Here is a 14,985-nt window from a genome sequence, read left to right as displayed (position 1 = left end):
TAATGATTAAAGCACATCAAACTGATAAAAATTCATAAATTAAGGATAAAGAAGAAAGTGACAACTTCACTACCTGAAAAGCTTATTAAACAACTCTCTACTTTGAAAACTAATAATAATTGATTAAAAGGAAAGTTTTACTACAGATTCTGCCTTTCAGCTAGAACTACATGTCATGGTAACCGGAGAGCACCAGTTGATAGGGAATAAAAGACTCAGGAACAGTTCCCAATACCCAGAGAAAGTTCGAGGTCAGATAAGAATGATCACTTAGTGCTAAAACCATTAAGTAAATGGTCTGAGTGCCAAAGTTACACCACACTAAGTTCCAGAAAGATCACTCTCTGGCCCCCCGCAGGGATATGTTACTGCATGATGGCGCAACACCATCAGGGGTCAACCGCCGCACCGCTAACTTGGGTCTGTCAAGCACATGTGAAGTACAGAGTCTGCTCTGGTGTATCCTCGCCAAAAACAACGGCCTTGCCTCCAGCAAGCCTTTAGAAACAGGAAATTAGGGGATGAAGATATAAGCTTAACGCTGCTCTAACGAAACCACCCCCACATCCTGCAGGTGAGAGGGTCTACCTGCGTCAGGTCCATTTCTCCAAGACTGTGGTGTATGAAGAGACTAACAACCACACCTGGAGCATTGTCCTCAGCTAGAAATCAGCCTCAAAGGACATCTGAGGGCCATTATTTCTGAATATGAACACAGTCTAAATCAGATGAACTTCAGGGAAATATGAGGTTGGAAACTGTCGATAGAAAAAAATTACAAAACAGTAATGTACAGTTTTGTTTTTAAAAATTGCATGTGTCTATGCACAGAGAAAGACCTAAAAGAGATAACAGTGGTAATATCTAGAGGAAGAAAAAAGTGTGAGGGACTGCATGGGGGAGGGCATGCTAGCCTTTATTTTCTAATGCACAAATGGTATTTCTATAATAAGTACTTCCAGAAAAAGTTAAATAATGCCTTAAAATTGCCAGTACATTACAGAAGCCCCTCTAAGAAATGATATCTCATCTTCCTAAAATATCCCAGTAGCCTGTCTTTCCATGACACACAGAATTTTTGGAATGACTTAGAACAAACTCCAAGCTGGAACATAGTTGCTTAAAAGATTCTCTGACAAGTCAAAGATTTTTCCTTCAAATGGGGGCAATGCCATACAAAAAAAACTGCTACAAATTGAGGTGTCAGAGGGGTGGGGTGAATGGTCTACGAAAGCAAATGAGAGCAAAGTCATAAGTGTGCCGAGCTGGGCGTGGTGGTGCACACCTGTGGTCAGCACTAGGCAAGCTGAGTTCAAGGCCAGCCTGAGCCACACAAGACCCAGTCTCAAACACCCAAAACACTAAAAATAAAGGAGCACCGAATGCCTCTGCAAGCGCACCTCACCCCTACCTCCCATGTGAAAAGGCTGCCAGCAAAGCTCCAAAAAGCTCAAGGAGCAACAGGAAACCAGAAGGACTTAGTACAGCACTTGTGTCTCGGCTAGAACATTCACAAGGAACAACTGCTGGCAGGGCGTCTGCGCAGAATCACCCTTTGACAGTAAAGACATACCTTCGCACCATTTCCAAAGTCACTTATCACGGTGACTTCTGTTTTGATCATCACTGTCAGTTTTAGAAGACACACTACACACTCCGGCAGGGTGACAAGTGCCGCTACTGCAGTGTCAGGTTTTTATCTACGAACAAAACCGCGTTGTAGGCTCACTCACTGATTTAGCGAGTTTTAGAAAGTGTCTACAATGTGTGTGACAGCAACATGGTCGAGAAGCAGAGGCAACCACACACAGAGCTTGCAGTCCCATGGGGGAAGCAGGAAGTGAACAAATATACCAAGTCAATTGGGACCTCAACATCTGAAGTGCTGTTAAGAAAAGGGACAGGGTGCTCCAGAAGTGGCACATGATGGCCTCCGAGTCTGACGGCAGAGCGAGGGGGAGATGGCCGGGCACTGGCAGGAAGACAGAGTCCTCAGGGGCACACAGCAGGAACACCTGGGGGCAGCCATGCAGGCATCAGACGAGACTGGAGAAATCAGCGGGACTGCGCAGTGACCTGTGCTACCCAGGTTTTGAGACTTCACTGGAAACGGATGGGGAGCAGTTGGACATCTGAAGTGCGTGAGTGATAAGACCTAATTGACACTTATTATCACTCTGGGAAACTGGCTGGAAAGGCACAGGAATAGGCACAGTAAGCCAAGTCAGGAAGCCAGTGCAGATGTGACACTGAGGCATCAGGATGAGCCAACAGGGCCCCAACTACCCACGGGCCCCATTCAGTCCTACAACTGCCTTTGAAAACAAAATTCTGCTATAATACAGCCCTGCCTGCACATTTACACCTGGATGACTGCAGAGCTGAGCAGCCAGGCAGAGGCCACACAGCCTGCAAAGCCTAAATCCTCACTTTCTAGACTTTTAAAGACACACCTTGGCTGGGCATGGAGGCACACACCTGTTATCCCAGTACTCAGGAGGCTGGGATCGCTGTGAGTTCAAGGCTAGTTTGGACTACAAAGTGAGTTCAAAGTCAGCCTGAACTGCATAGTGAAACCCTGTCTCAAAAAAAGAACAAATCAATAAAGACAAAGCTTGGCAAACCCGGCAAGGGATGGCAGGAGGGAGAAAGCAACAGGTCCACGATACACACTCCATCATCACTATTCACCCCACTTGTTTCTGCAAATTCAGCTACTCAATAAAATTTGCTTCCCACTCCAACATCAATACCTGAGGCACTGCTGGGCATGGTAGTACATGCCTGTAATCCCAGCACTTGGGAGGCTGAGGCAGGAGGACTGCCACAAGTTCAAGGCCAACCTGGGCTACACAGGGAGTTCAGGGGCAGCCTGAAATATACAGCAAGACCCTGTCTTTAAAAAAACAAAAACAAAACAAAACAAAACAAAACAAACAACAACAACAAAAATATATATATATATCGGGCACTGTTGGTCCTGCACAGGTGCACAGCAGCAGAGGAACTGCACTGCCCGCTGCACACACCCAGCTGAGGCCTGGCAAGGTGGTGCTCAGCCTTCTAGTTTCCGCTCTGAGAGCAAGTGTCCTTTAAATAGTGTTTGGGAACCATGATTTTGCACTCCTGTGGTTTCTGTTTGGTGATTTTCCTATTTCAGATGGCTCCAGGCACAGTGCTGAAAGGGTTGTTTCAAGCTCCTAAGCACAAGGGGTCCATAGTGTGGCTTTTGAGAGATGACACGTTAGGCTGTGGGCCATGAACTCAATGTTAATGAGTCAACAATATATATTAATATAAGGACCTGGGTGTGATAGCGCACGCCTGTAATCCCAGCACTTGGGAGGCTGACGCAGGAGGATCGCCTCAAATTCGAGGCCTGCCTGGGCTACATGGTAAGTTCAAGGCCATCCTGAACTACACAGTAAGACCCTGCCAAAAATAAATAAATAAAATAAAATAAGATTGTCTTTAAACAGAAACATGCATAAAAACTATCTATACTGGTATACGTCATGGTGGACCAATATATAACATGCACCAACATACAGCATCATTATCTCAGTGGTATGACTGCCCTGTACTGATCAGTTGATGAAAACGGGCCCAGAGGCTCGCAGGAAACAAACCCTGTGTCTCCCCTAGGAGTAATGGCTCAGTATTTACTAACTCAATGTTCTAGGCAACTACACCGGATAGAGCACAACTACGGAGAATAATGAGAATGGCTACATTCAGGAGGCAAAAATCATTAAAATTTGGTGATGGGTTAAATGTGAAGTAAAGCAAAGTCAAGAATGAGTCCCAGGTTTCTGATGTAAACTACTCGGTGAAAGAAGGTGCTACTTTCAGAAATAAGGAATTCTGGAACTGGAGTAATTTCGGAGAGTTGCCGAGATTTTTTGTCTGGATGTGTTAAGGCTGAGATGCCAATGAGGCATCTAAATACTGATGTTGAGCAGACTGGTGGCTTTGAGTTTGGAGATTGAGAAGGAACTGTAACAGATAAAGATGGGACTTTGCAAGACCAGCACAGAGTGGTGGTGAAAGCCTGGGACTGACCTGTCACTACAGGTGACAGAGAAGGAGGCCCAGGAGAGCAAGGGACTCCATTATTTTTGGAACAAACAGCAGGTGCATTTAAATCATTATCTAGCTGGTTTGATGTGCTTAATGTAAAAGTACTCTGGGGAGGAAATGAAGCTGATGGTACGTATCTAAAATCTACTTCAGAGAACCTGTCTTAAATTCAAACCATAACATGATACAGAATTGCCCTGAGAAATAATTCATGATGGCAGAAACAGAAATGACCTTTAAATTTGGGGGAATGTTTGCACCGACAAAACTAATGATATTTTCCTCTGTGATTTCAAGTACAGTCTAACCTTAGAAATTTCAATCCTCCCATGGATTTAATACATATCTACTTTTATTTCTCCAAGCTTTTCTAAAAAGTGAGTTATTTGCCTTTTCTTCAATGCAAGCTGTTTCAGAGCAGGGTTTTATCCATGCAGTTGACACTCGGCACCAAGGAGAGTCCCTGGCATACTGAACACACTCAGCGATTTCTGTTGAATCTCACATTTAATCATGAAGGATTTATGGTGGTCTAGTGATGTGAGGTGATGGTACACACCAAGATCTTCAAACTGCTAACACCTTGTCCCATCCTGTTTGTCCCACCAGCTCTCCTCGCACTGCTTTGTGATTGCTCCTGCTCTACGCGTTAATGCTTCTCCACAGCAGAGCCTTGAGTGTGGCTCATCCATTCTGCCCTGCAGGTAGGTCTGTCAAATTCTGTGCTGGTCTTTATTTATTTATTTATTTATTTATTTTTTTGGTTTTTCTCCGGTACTGGGAACCGAACTCATGACCTTGTGCTTGCCAGGCAGGCACTTTTGCCACAGAGCTAAATCCCCAGCCCCTTATTTATTTATTTATTTATTTATTTATTTATTTATTTATTTATTTATTTTCTGTGCTGGTCTTAAAGCCCCTTCACCACTCAGCGTCTCAAATTCAAATTTTGATTGAAACAAAAACCAATAATGTGAGAAACTCTACTTCCTTATCTGGGGTGGGCAGGGAAGACCTGGAGATCCAGGGTCCCGGCTGGATCCAGACAGCCTGCGATGGCCCCCAACTCTGCAGGTATGAGCAGCCTGATCTTCTGTGCACCTGTGGACCCACCTTGAACCATTACTACAGGGGTGCAATGAATGCATACCCCCAAAGTCTTGGAATAAAACTAGCAATCCAAGTGTTCAGAGTGTGTTCACTATCATCTACTTTTCCCCCAGGTCTCTGTGAGATTACCCTCAGACATATTATGTTCGCTGCTCAAGGGGGGCTTATGACTCACTCCTCCTCCATGCCAGCCATTGCACTGCATGCTTTGCCCTCACTAATTCATCGAGCCTGTTGAACGGCACCTGGGTTGGGATAGTGACATTCTAGCACCCAGCATCTCTAGCTTGGTTGCCTCTTTTCCAAGAAGGACTCTAACCTTTCTCAGTGGGCCTCCCACATGCTGTGTAGAGCACTCTAGCACATCTGTGGGAAGCTAGGTAGCCTGCCTGTCAAGACAAGAGCAAGTTCTGGTGACAGGGGGACTCTGGTCAAATCCTGGCTCTATCAATTACTGGTTTGCCAACTTTGGATACATTATTTAATATCACTAAGCCCCACTTTCCTCTTCTGTAAATGGAGAAAATCACAGAGCTCTTAAATGTTAGTTAATAACAATATGTTACTGGAGAATGGTATCTGCCCATTCTGTTCAGGGCCTAACTGTCCATCTACAGGCTGGCTGGCTCCAGATCAAAAGAAAGTAGCTCCTGTATTTCCTGTCAAGCCCCAAGGAGATGGGAAGGCAGGGCAAGGGCTGCAGGTTGCTGCTGGGTGGGCATATTTCTGTGGCTTCTAGAAGTCATGGCCACAAAAGGCAGGAGAGCTGCAGTGACACTAGTGCAGGTCTCAGTCTCCCATATACAAGCAGAGCTTCTATCCAAATATCAATCCTCTGATGTCAAATACATGCTGCTTCTTCATGCCATGTACATTCCTCCAAAACGATGCTTTCAGTGTAGTAGTACAGGCCTGTAACCCCAGGACTTGGGAGGCTGAGGATTGTCAGTTACATAGTGAGTTCAAGTCAGTTACATAGTGAGTTCAAGGCCAGACTGAACCACATAGGGAAATCCTGTCTCAAAAAAGAAAAAAAAAGCCCTCTAGGTGACAGGGGATTGGTGGCCCTGAGGTTGGAAAACCACTTCTCTGAACAGCCCTGGACACAAATACACCCAAATAGTGTACATCCACTTAGGCCTTCTCACCTACACACCAGGAAAACAAGGAACAACCCTTCCAAGGCATACAAAGTCCAAAGAACAAGTAGGCAAGTGAATCCCAGCTTTGCAGGTAGGTAATAAGTAAGTGGAAGCAGAGAGAGAAGACGCCCACAAGGAGGCACGATGGGAGAGGAGGCCATGTATGCCAATGCCTGAGACTCATAGGACAGCTACTCAGAGGTACCAGGTCTGTGAAGCTTCGCTAGTAGGAGGAAAAGGCTGGTGAAGCCACCTGAGCAGAAACGGGAACTGGTCAAGTTATTACCTATGCCTCCAGAATCACCTAGTATAGAAGACAGAGGGTGAGGAAGGACAGAAAGGGGACAGAGCAAGAGGTGAAGCAATCACCAACCATCACTTGTACAAACAGGAAGCATTTCAAGTTGTCTTTGTTGTTCGAAGCAAGGTGTCTCCTTATCAGCACTGCCTCTAGCCAGGGCCCAAGACTGTAGGCCACACCCTCTTCCAGGGTTGAGGCAGCCCTAGGTTCATGGCTGAGCGTCTGTTCTGTCCAGGATGCCACAGGCTGCAGGGTTCCTAGCCAAAGTGCCGAGGGCCTGTGGATGCACACAGCAGCCTGACAGGTACTGGAAAAGAAGCCCTGTTCCAAGAGCAGGTGGGCAAGATGGCAACTCGGATACACAAACCAAGAGAGGAGAAAAGAAGTAGGAGGCAAGCTGGGGGCTGTGCCCCAGGACCCCTAAATGTCAAGACAAGCCTATCCCTAGTTGTGCAGCAGGAGAGAAATGCTTCTAAGTAGGGACAGAGCAGCACCGGATGAAAATGTACCCACAGATTCCACATGAGGAGGAGGTCACGGCCGAGAGCAGAAGCGAGGCTCAAGTTGTACTCATGTCAAAGGGAAGGAAGGACTCTAAACTGGACCTTAGATGGCTGTACTTTTCCTAAAAGCTGCTTAATGACTTAAAAGTGTTCTGAGGTTCTGTGAAACTCATCACCATTGTACTAGCTCCCATCCTGTCATTTTCTGTCCTTGTTGTTAATGAGTAGCTTGTGGTAACAAGCTGAGAACTTCCTCAGGATAGCATCAGGAAATGCTTCCTACCAAGAACAGGAGACTAAATGCTGGCAGCGAGGCCATGGCTGAGCTCTCCTCGGGAAATGTGGAACTACATGTTCCAGGGTGGGCTTTGTGGACCTGCACTTAGAAAGACCCCCTCACATTCTGGGGACAAAAGACAGTGGCTGATGACCTCCAAGGAGTCATGACCCTTGAGCCCCAACTGGTAGTGCAGCCCAGCAAAGCGCCACTTGATGTTCAGGGGCTTCTGTGGACAATGCGTGGTGTAAGAGAGCCCGAGTTCTGTCCCTTGACACCAAACAGCCTCGTCCTTGCTCTGAACCTTGGTGTCTCATGTGTCGTGGGGCAAATACTAATGTGTGAGGAGCCCACCAGGTTATGCTAGGACCCAAGAAGAGCCCATAGAATCTGAGGAGCCTACAGAAGAGCTTCTTAATTCCCAGAACAGAGCAAAATATCATGGTATTGCTGAAACCAGCATCATCCCGATCCTAGATCTTGCACAAGTATGGGGAGAAAAGCAAAAAGGAACAAATGTTTATTGAACCTTTGGGCCAGGCACATGGGCAAGTGCTTCTGTGTGACCAGGACAGTGGCCCAAGAGTGCTTGTGCCTCGGATGACACTACCCGGCCTCCGGGTGGGGGTTCACTCCCAGTGGCCTCCTTTCTCCTAGTCTCCTTTCTCTAGGCCAATAAAAATCACCTTGTTCAAGTATCATTTTGATTATATCAGCCCCCTTCTCCACACCACAAAATGTCTCTTGAATTAGAACCCCTTTTAAACCTTTCAACAACTGATCCCAAACACTTAGCATTCTCATCTGCTGGTCTATTTTGTGCTTACCACTCCAGCCAAGCAAAAATTACTTTGCAAATGAATTCCATTATACACTCTGCTTATTCACCTTGTTAAGCCAGCACAAGAGCTTTCACTGTTTCTGTTGTCTTTTTATAGAGGACTACCTCATTTATTGGACTTCCTTGGAAATACGCTGATCCACGAAGTTGATCTACATAAATTAATTTCCCCCTCTACCAGAAACTGGACCCGTTAGATGACCTTAAATCCTTTTTGGAGTAAGCCATGGTATAATCAAATAAAAGAGTTTCTTTATTTTAACCATTTTCATTTTTGTAATACATTAGAGAGCCTCCCAGTCTCAGTTAGCAGAACATAATGAACATCGATTAATCTTTTCCTGATGGTGCAGGTCATACTTAATGAGGAACAGTAATCTCACTGCAGATGTAAGTGGTCCAGGGGCTAAAGCTGAATGTACATGTGCACACACACATATGTACACACACACACACACACACACTCACACTCATAAGCACTTTCTCTCCTACTCTAGCTCCTTGGCACAAGATCCCCTGAAATTCACTTTCCACCTGAAGTCCCAGCTAGCAGAGTGGTTCTGCCGAGTGGGTGTAGTTACACAGAATTAGGAGAATGTAATTTGCTGTCTTTGTACAATTTCAAGAATTTACATTCTGATTTTTATCAGAACCTTATAAATTCTTTATTGGAGAAAAGAATAAGTGAGGGAGAAAAAAAAAACAACCCACAACTTCACAAGACACAAGCCAGAGTTTTACAGTTCTCCTTATCAGGTGACTTTTAACAGTGTTACAGGCACACACACAATTAAAATGTGCGTCTTGAAGGCTCTAAATCTAGAAGTTCTATATAGAGCTGGCATGATGGATCACTTTTATTATGATAAACCTTTAGAAAGTGAGAGTATATTTGAATAACAACTCATTGGTTTAATCCATAAGGAAATATTGGTATAGAGGAAAATGGTAAATATCCACAAACAAACTTTTTTCTGCAGGATGCAATCTGTAACTGTGTGGACCAGAAATGCTTTTCCATCAGATGTTATGGAAGGTTCCAGAGCAATCTTTAATCTCTCACTGCAGATGGACAAAACCACCTTGGGGGAGAAGAGATGCCCTTGTCCACTTATATGTTACACTGCATTCTTTTTGTGACAGAGATTTTATAAAGTCTAAAGCATTGAAACATGCATAAGAGTCAGTCAATCTTAATTCTGTTTAAACATGGCATTTAATTAATCAAAACCTGCTAAGGCAAAAGTAGTCAGCAAGAATTGCTAGAACACTACCAAAATCACTACAAATCTGTTCAATGCTGTGTTCAGAAATAAGTGGCTATAAAACTACAGAATTATTTTTGCAGTTTTAAAGATTTGCTTTTTAGGCAACAATTTTCCTAGTTTGCTTTCTAGTGACAGAGTCATTCATCAGAAAATATACCAACTGCAATGAGGCTGTCCATTCTGTCTTCGCTCTTTAAACCAGCCATAGGCCAAACGGAAGGAGGACTGTCCTCTGAAAGCCTGTCTCATAACCACTCTGCAAACAGCAAACACCTAGCTCACCAACTTAGGGGACCTGGTGAAACAGGTACAGCATTTGCTGACTCACAACCTATAAAGAATGTGACAAACTCCTTTCTAAACCTGAATGAACTAATATTACACTGAATCATCAAGATTCTTCTGCATACTCTCTCTTCTTCATACAAGCACAGTTCAAGTTTTCTTATATTTATATTCTCTCATTCTGTTTGTCAGATCTGCAGAAGATAAGATTCTAAAGAGTTGGAACTAGAGGCATGAATTCAATGTACTCAGTAGAGTTAAGCCAAAGGTGGTGGCTTGGTTGGGCTGAGGATGTCAGAGTACAAGAGGAACGAAGACTTGGGGCTGAGGTAAGTGCAAGCTAACTGAGTCACCAATCCATGGCTGCTACAGAATAAATATATTACAACATATATTAAAAGGAACAGATAAGTCAACAAATATTTATGAAGTGCCTACTAGGTTTAAAGAACTGCACAGCTCCTGTAGGAGATACAAAGACAAATCAGACAGGGAACTTGCCCTCCAGGGCTCCCAAAGATGCAAAAACCCTGAAGTCTTTTTTTTTTTTTTTTTTTTTTTTTTAGTAATACAGGACTGATGAGAACTTATTAAAAAAACTGCACTCAGATCTGATCACCACCATTGTTTTTCTTGCACGGGGAGAAACCAGGGTGAATTCAGAGGAGAGGGGATGCTTTTAGGAACACAAAAAATGGGGTTTTGCAAAGAAAAAGCCAGAGATATCCAGTTAATATCTTTAAATATTGAATGATTTTAGAGAAGGGAATTGAGTAAAAGAAAACAAGTTTGAATGACAGCAGACAAGATTTCAGCCAGGCGTGGGAATTTCTTGACAATCACGTTAATAGAATACTGGAATTAGTCAGTGGGAGAACCCCTCAAGCCCTTTCCTGAAAAATGCTTTAAGGAACTGAAGGTTTCAAGTCAGGGACATGCACCTTCCTGAAGGCAGGGGGTGACCACATCTCTCTGGACTCTACTGTTCTGAGGCTCTATAATCCTGAGGACAGAACCAGGCTTTCCTCTTTCCATAATTCCCAGAATGACATGCTGCTCCCAGGAAGTAGCACTGAAAGCTGCTAGGTGACCACTCGATCTTTGTCCCCACTGGTAAGTATGACTATACAGCTATCTGGAATACAAGAGCTCATCACAGCAGCAAAGCCAAAAATCAATTCTCCAACAACCACACATGGATCCCAGAGCCCTTTCACAACACAGCCCATAACTAAATGAGGAAAACAGAAAATGCCCCCATGGCATGTGCAAATGAGAAATGTATTTGCATCAACAAGGATGTAAAGTATATGTAATGAAAGAGAAAGACAGATTCTTCTGAAATTAAGAGATGGTAATATTGAGGATATTTCTAAGGAAACCTGTAATGAGTACTTTTGACACTCAGAAGTACTTTTAGTTTTTAGTCCAAATAAAGATAATATTTCAAGAGAAAATAGAGAAGTAGGGCCTTTCCTTTACACCTTAAAAAACATTAAGTACACAAGAACTGCCACTAAAACAAAAACAAGAAGAAAAAAAGCTTCCTCTAGGCTCAGACCTACCGACCAGTGAGTCCAAGTTTAAAGATCTTGACTTTCACCTCCCATAACCTGGACTCCTGAAGGACAAGGGCCAAGACTTTGTCCTTTCTCCAGATACAGAATCTGCCCCGAGGCCCAGCACAGAGTGGATCTATGTAAATGTTTGCTGAAGGAACGCATAAAAGATGTGGCCTGCTCTGCAGAGTGGGGGAGCAGCAAGTTTATGTGAGAAGAGGTTGCAGACAGTGCCCAGCACCATGCATGGTCTAAATCATAATTAACAGCATCAACCCCAAGCATCTCAGTTTCTTTTAGAGAAAAAATAAAGATCTTCCTGTGCTCATCCAGGTTTTCAATTTCCTGGGTTTTTTCCTCCAACAGGGTATTGCCGTGTGACACGGAACGCACAAGTTCGAGCCTTTCAAGTTCGCACTCTATCTATAAAGTCTGCTGGCATTATTCTGAATCCTGTCTTTGATAGCAACCCCAAGTGCTTGAATCGTCATCACAGGCTACCAGAAAGCACTGGCAAATTACGTGTTCAGAGAACAATAAAAAATGCTCACATATCCTACCCTCTTGATCATTACTACTTTGTTCCATACAAACCTCAAAGGTGGTTCCCCAAGATCGGTCTCTACGGGAGGAAGGAAGAGAGAAATGAAGTAACATAAAACATAAAAAATGAAGAATATGAGCAGCTGTAACTTGCATAATGCACCCTACTTTCTTTGGTAGGAAACTGATGTTTAATGCATGGTGAGGCAGATCCTGCCTGGAAGTAGGGTGACGAGTATCCCCTCCAAGGAGGCTCTGGAGGTTCCTGGCCTGTGGCCTTGTTTCAGAACGGACCCTAGCTATAGGCAAAGCTTATCTCTCATATTTGGGGGTACTTTCTCAGAGGCACAGCTGTAGCCCCTGAAACTCTGTTCTTAGCATTTGTTTGCACGTGTTTAAAGTAGCTAGAAAGTGCCACTACAGAAAAGAAGCTCTCTACCAGAAACCAGCAGAAGCTCAATGGGAATAAAGACTCTGGAAAGGTCACAGAGGGGTAAAAAAAGGTTCTTTTTTCTGTGGCTATAGGGGGTTTATTGTTGCTGGTTCCCAAACTGCAAAAGGAATAGCAGGAGATTAATAATTGAAATGTTGCTATTATTGGTTTTCTAAACTATATGTGGGTTATTCTTTCCCTGGGGTCGTCATCCCTGTAAGCAGCTCAGAAGATAGAGGGATTTAACACACACCGAGAAAATGCCTGCTACAGCTGGGACTTTACTAAATATACTAGTTTCTAATGGAGTCCTCACACAATCCAATAAAGCTGGAAATAAAAAACCTCTGAGAAGTTAAATAACATGCCCAAAGTCAGGTGGCTAGATTCAGAGTCAGACTCCCGTTTCTCTGATTCAAGTGCCATCTCACACTGTCCAGAGAGAAGCTAAAATTAATGAGCTTTGATTCACTACTCAAATGTGATGAGCAGGAAAACAATATTTATACTTACTCATTTTAAAAATATAAAACATAAACACAGGAAAAGATATTTTGGGACATGTGTCACCAAATTCTTTTAAGGGAAGATGATTCAGAATCTCATTTCTTGGTAGAAAGGTGTCTCTGGGTCCATCTGATGATGGATTTCACTGTGAGAGTTTCTAGAACCCTGACTAAGAAGTGCTCCTTGGTATAAGCCAACACCAATCAACATACCTCATTTAGGTACAGTGAGACACAATTTACTTGGAATTTAGGTCCCTCTAATTCAAACCCACAGCAATCCAGACCTTGGTGGTTGGCCTTTGCACTACATACTGAAACGGCCCTGCTAAGCAAGTTGATGGAGTAAATACAATCACAAGGCAAATGTTTAACCTTCCAAAGAAAATAAACGTTTTTAAAAGAAGTTTAACTTGATCAGTACCAAGCCACTGAAAACTAATGTGCTATTTATAAACCCAGCCTTATTAAAGCAAACGCTGGAAGAGTGATTATACTTGGCTGCCCATTGATCGTGTTATCAAATATACCTTGTATGAAAAACAGCACTTTTGTCTATGTCTTTGGCAGTTCTGAATGTTCCTCTAACACACGCAGGCCTTTACCCAGTATTCCAACTCCACTAAAGCAGTTTCAGCCAAAGGCCTCACACTGTCATTATACTTCTCCTCAGAAGAATCTCATTCAATTTTTAGGAGTTTAAAACCCATTAGAAATCCCTCTTTCAAGACGACTCCACTGAAAAAGCCCTGCACATTTAAGAGACACACAGGGAGTCCATGTGCCCCGCTTGGGGTATGGTAAATACCAGGTTCACTGAATCTAGTAGATGTCATCAAGGAGGGAGGAAGGAGGCCTGTGGAGTCTCTGAAGTAGTCACCACAGTGGGGGTACGTGGGTCGCAGCAGCATGATCCCTGGCCGTGGAGATCATGCCCAACAGTCTCTCTGAAAGACCTGGCTGCGCTTTTGGCTGAGGGACGCTGGGCTGGCTGAGGAGAGGGAGAGTGCCCGCTTTGGCAGCACATACATTACAATTGAGAAAAGGGGGGAGGAAGACTAGCAAAAGAATTATAAAGATACACAGAGGAACTTGTAGAATAAAAGGCTACCAAACACAGGAACAATCCAGAAAGCACACAAGCCAAGATTAAGAAAACTCAGGGTTGAGAAAGGTGACCAGGTGGGTTGCCAGTGACAGGGAAGGCAGGCAGGCTGGCATGGAAAACCTGCGAGCCAAGACCTTTGAGATCATGATTATGCTTAAACCATAACACCTTACACACCTATGGTTCTTTATCTGATGTGATGCGCCGAAAGAGCCATGTAATAAAAACGGGAGTGCCAGGTCTCAGGCACGGGGGATGGCCAACACTCCGCGTGGATTCACAAGGAATAAACATGTGAGCAGTGCAGCTCCCAAGGTGGCTCTGCACAAAGTTGACAAAATACAACCCAGCCTACATACCCAGTCCACTGTAACAGGGAGAGAAATCGGCAGTCCATAGTTCTGAATCCAATGCCAAGTTCCTTCTCTAATGCTCACTCGGAGTGTCCAGCAGAGGGAGTCTCAAGGAGGTACGTACTTAATAAAGAGAAAACTGTTTCATTTTAACACTCTAGACAGTGGGAGCTTTGACTGCAACCCCCTCCCCTAGATAGATGAACAATGCATGCCCGACAGGGGCTCTCCTGCATATTCCCATATCCACCCGCATGTTCTCTTCCGCGTGGTGGACTGATCAGAAATTTTGTTTTGCTTTGTCGAATGGTTAAATGGACCTTGTGTTCTTCAGAATCAAAGAGGAAAGCCCCTGGAATAACATCTCTCTGTTGCCTTCTAAACAGCCCCTTTGTTTCTAAGAGAGTCTGAAAAAAAAAATATTTACAGTCGATAGGTTATTTACAGCCTCGATATCCAAGGCCTGACTGGTAACTCTATTCCACCCAGAAACCTAATTCATTTGGAACCCTGGAACTAATAACAGATTTTCTTTTCAGATAAGTTTTATTTTTTTAAATCAGCCTCTCGTAACAGAGATAAAACTATTAATGTGATCCCTGTCTCACTCCCCACGACTGTTCTCCGGATTTACAGGGTTACAATCTCTTCTTGCCCCTCCTCTCGGTTCCATGCA

At 43.9% G+C, this 14,985-nt stretch overlaps 1 protein-coding gene across 1 annotated transcript in view; it reads right to left on the bottom strand.

The window, feature by feature from the left end:
• Nucleotides 1–14,405, bottom strand: part of Hipk2 (homeodomain interacting protein kinase 2) — a 188,910-nt gene extending 174,505 nt beyond the window's left edge. Inside the window, exon 1 of the mRNA XM_005405436.2 lies at nt 14,316–14,405. The gene's annotated coding sequence lies outside the window, so the exon portion shown is untranslated. The remainder of the gene's footprint in view (nt 1–14,315) is intronic.
• Between the last annotated feature and the right edge of the window lie 580 nt (nt 14,406–14,985).

The sequence above is a fragment of the Chinchilla lanigera genome, unplaced genomic scaffold, assembly GCF_000276665.1.
Source record: "Chinchilla lanigera isolate Chin_1 unplaced genomic scaffold, ChiLan1.0 scaffold00093, whole genome shotgun sequence".
NCBI lineage: Eukaryota > Metazoa > Chordata > Mammalia > Rodentia > Chinchillidae > Chinchilla > Chinchilla lanigera.
Note: the sequence above shows the minus strand (reverse complement) of the source record. Positions and strands in the feature narration are given on the sequence as shown.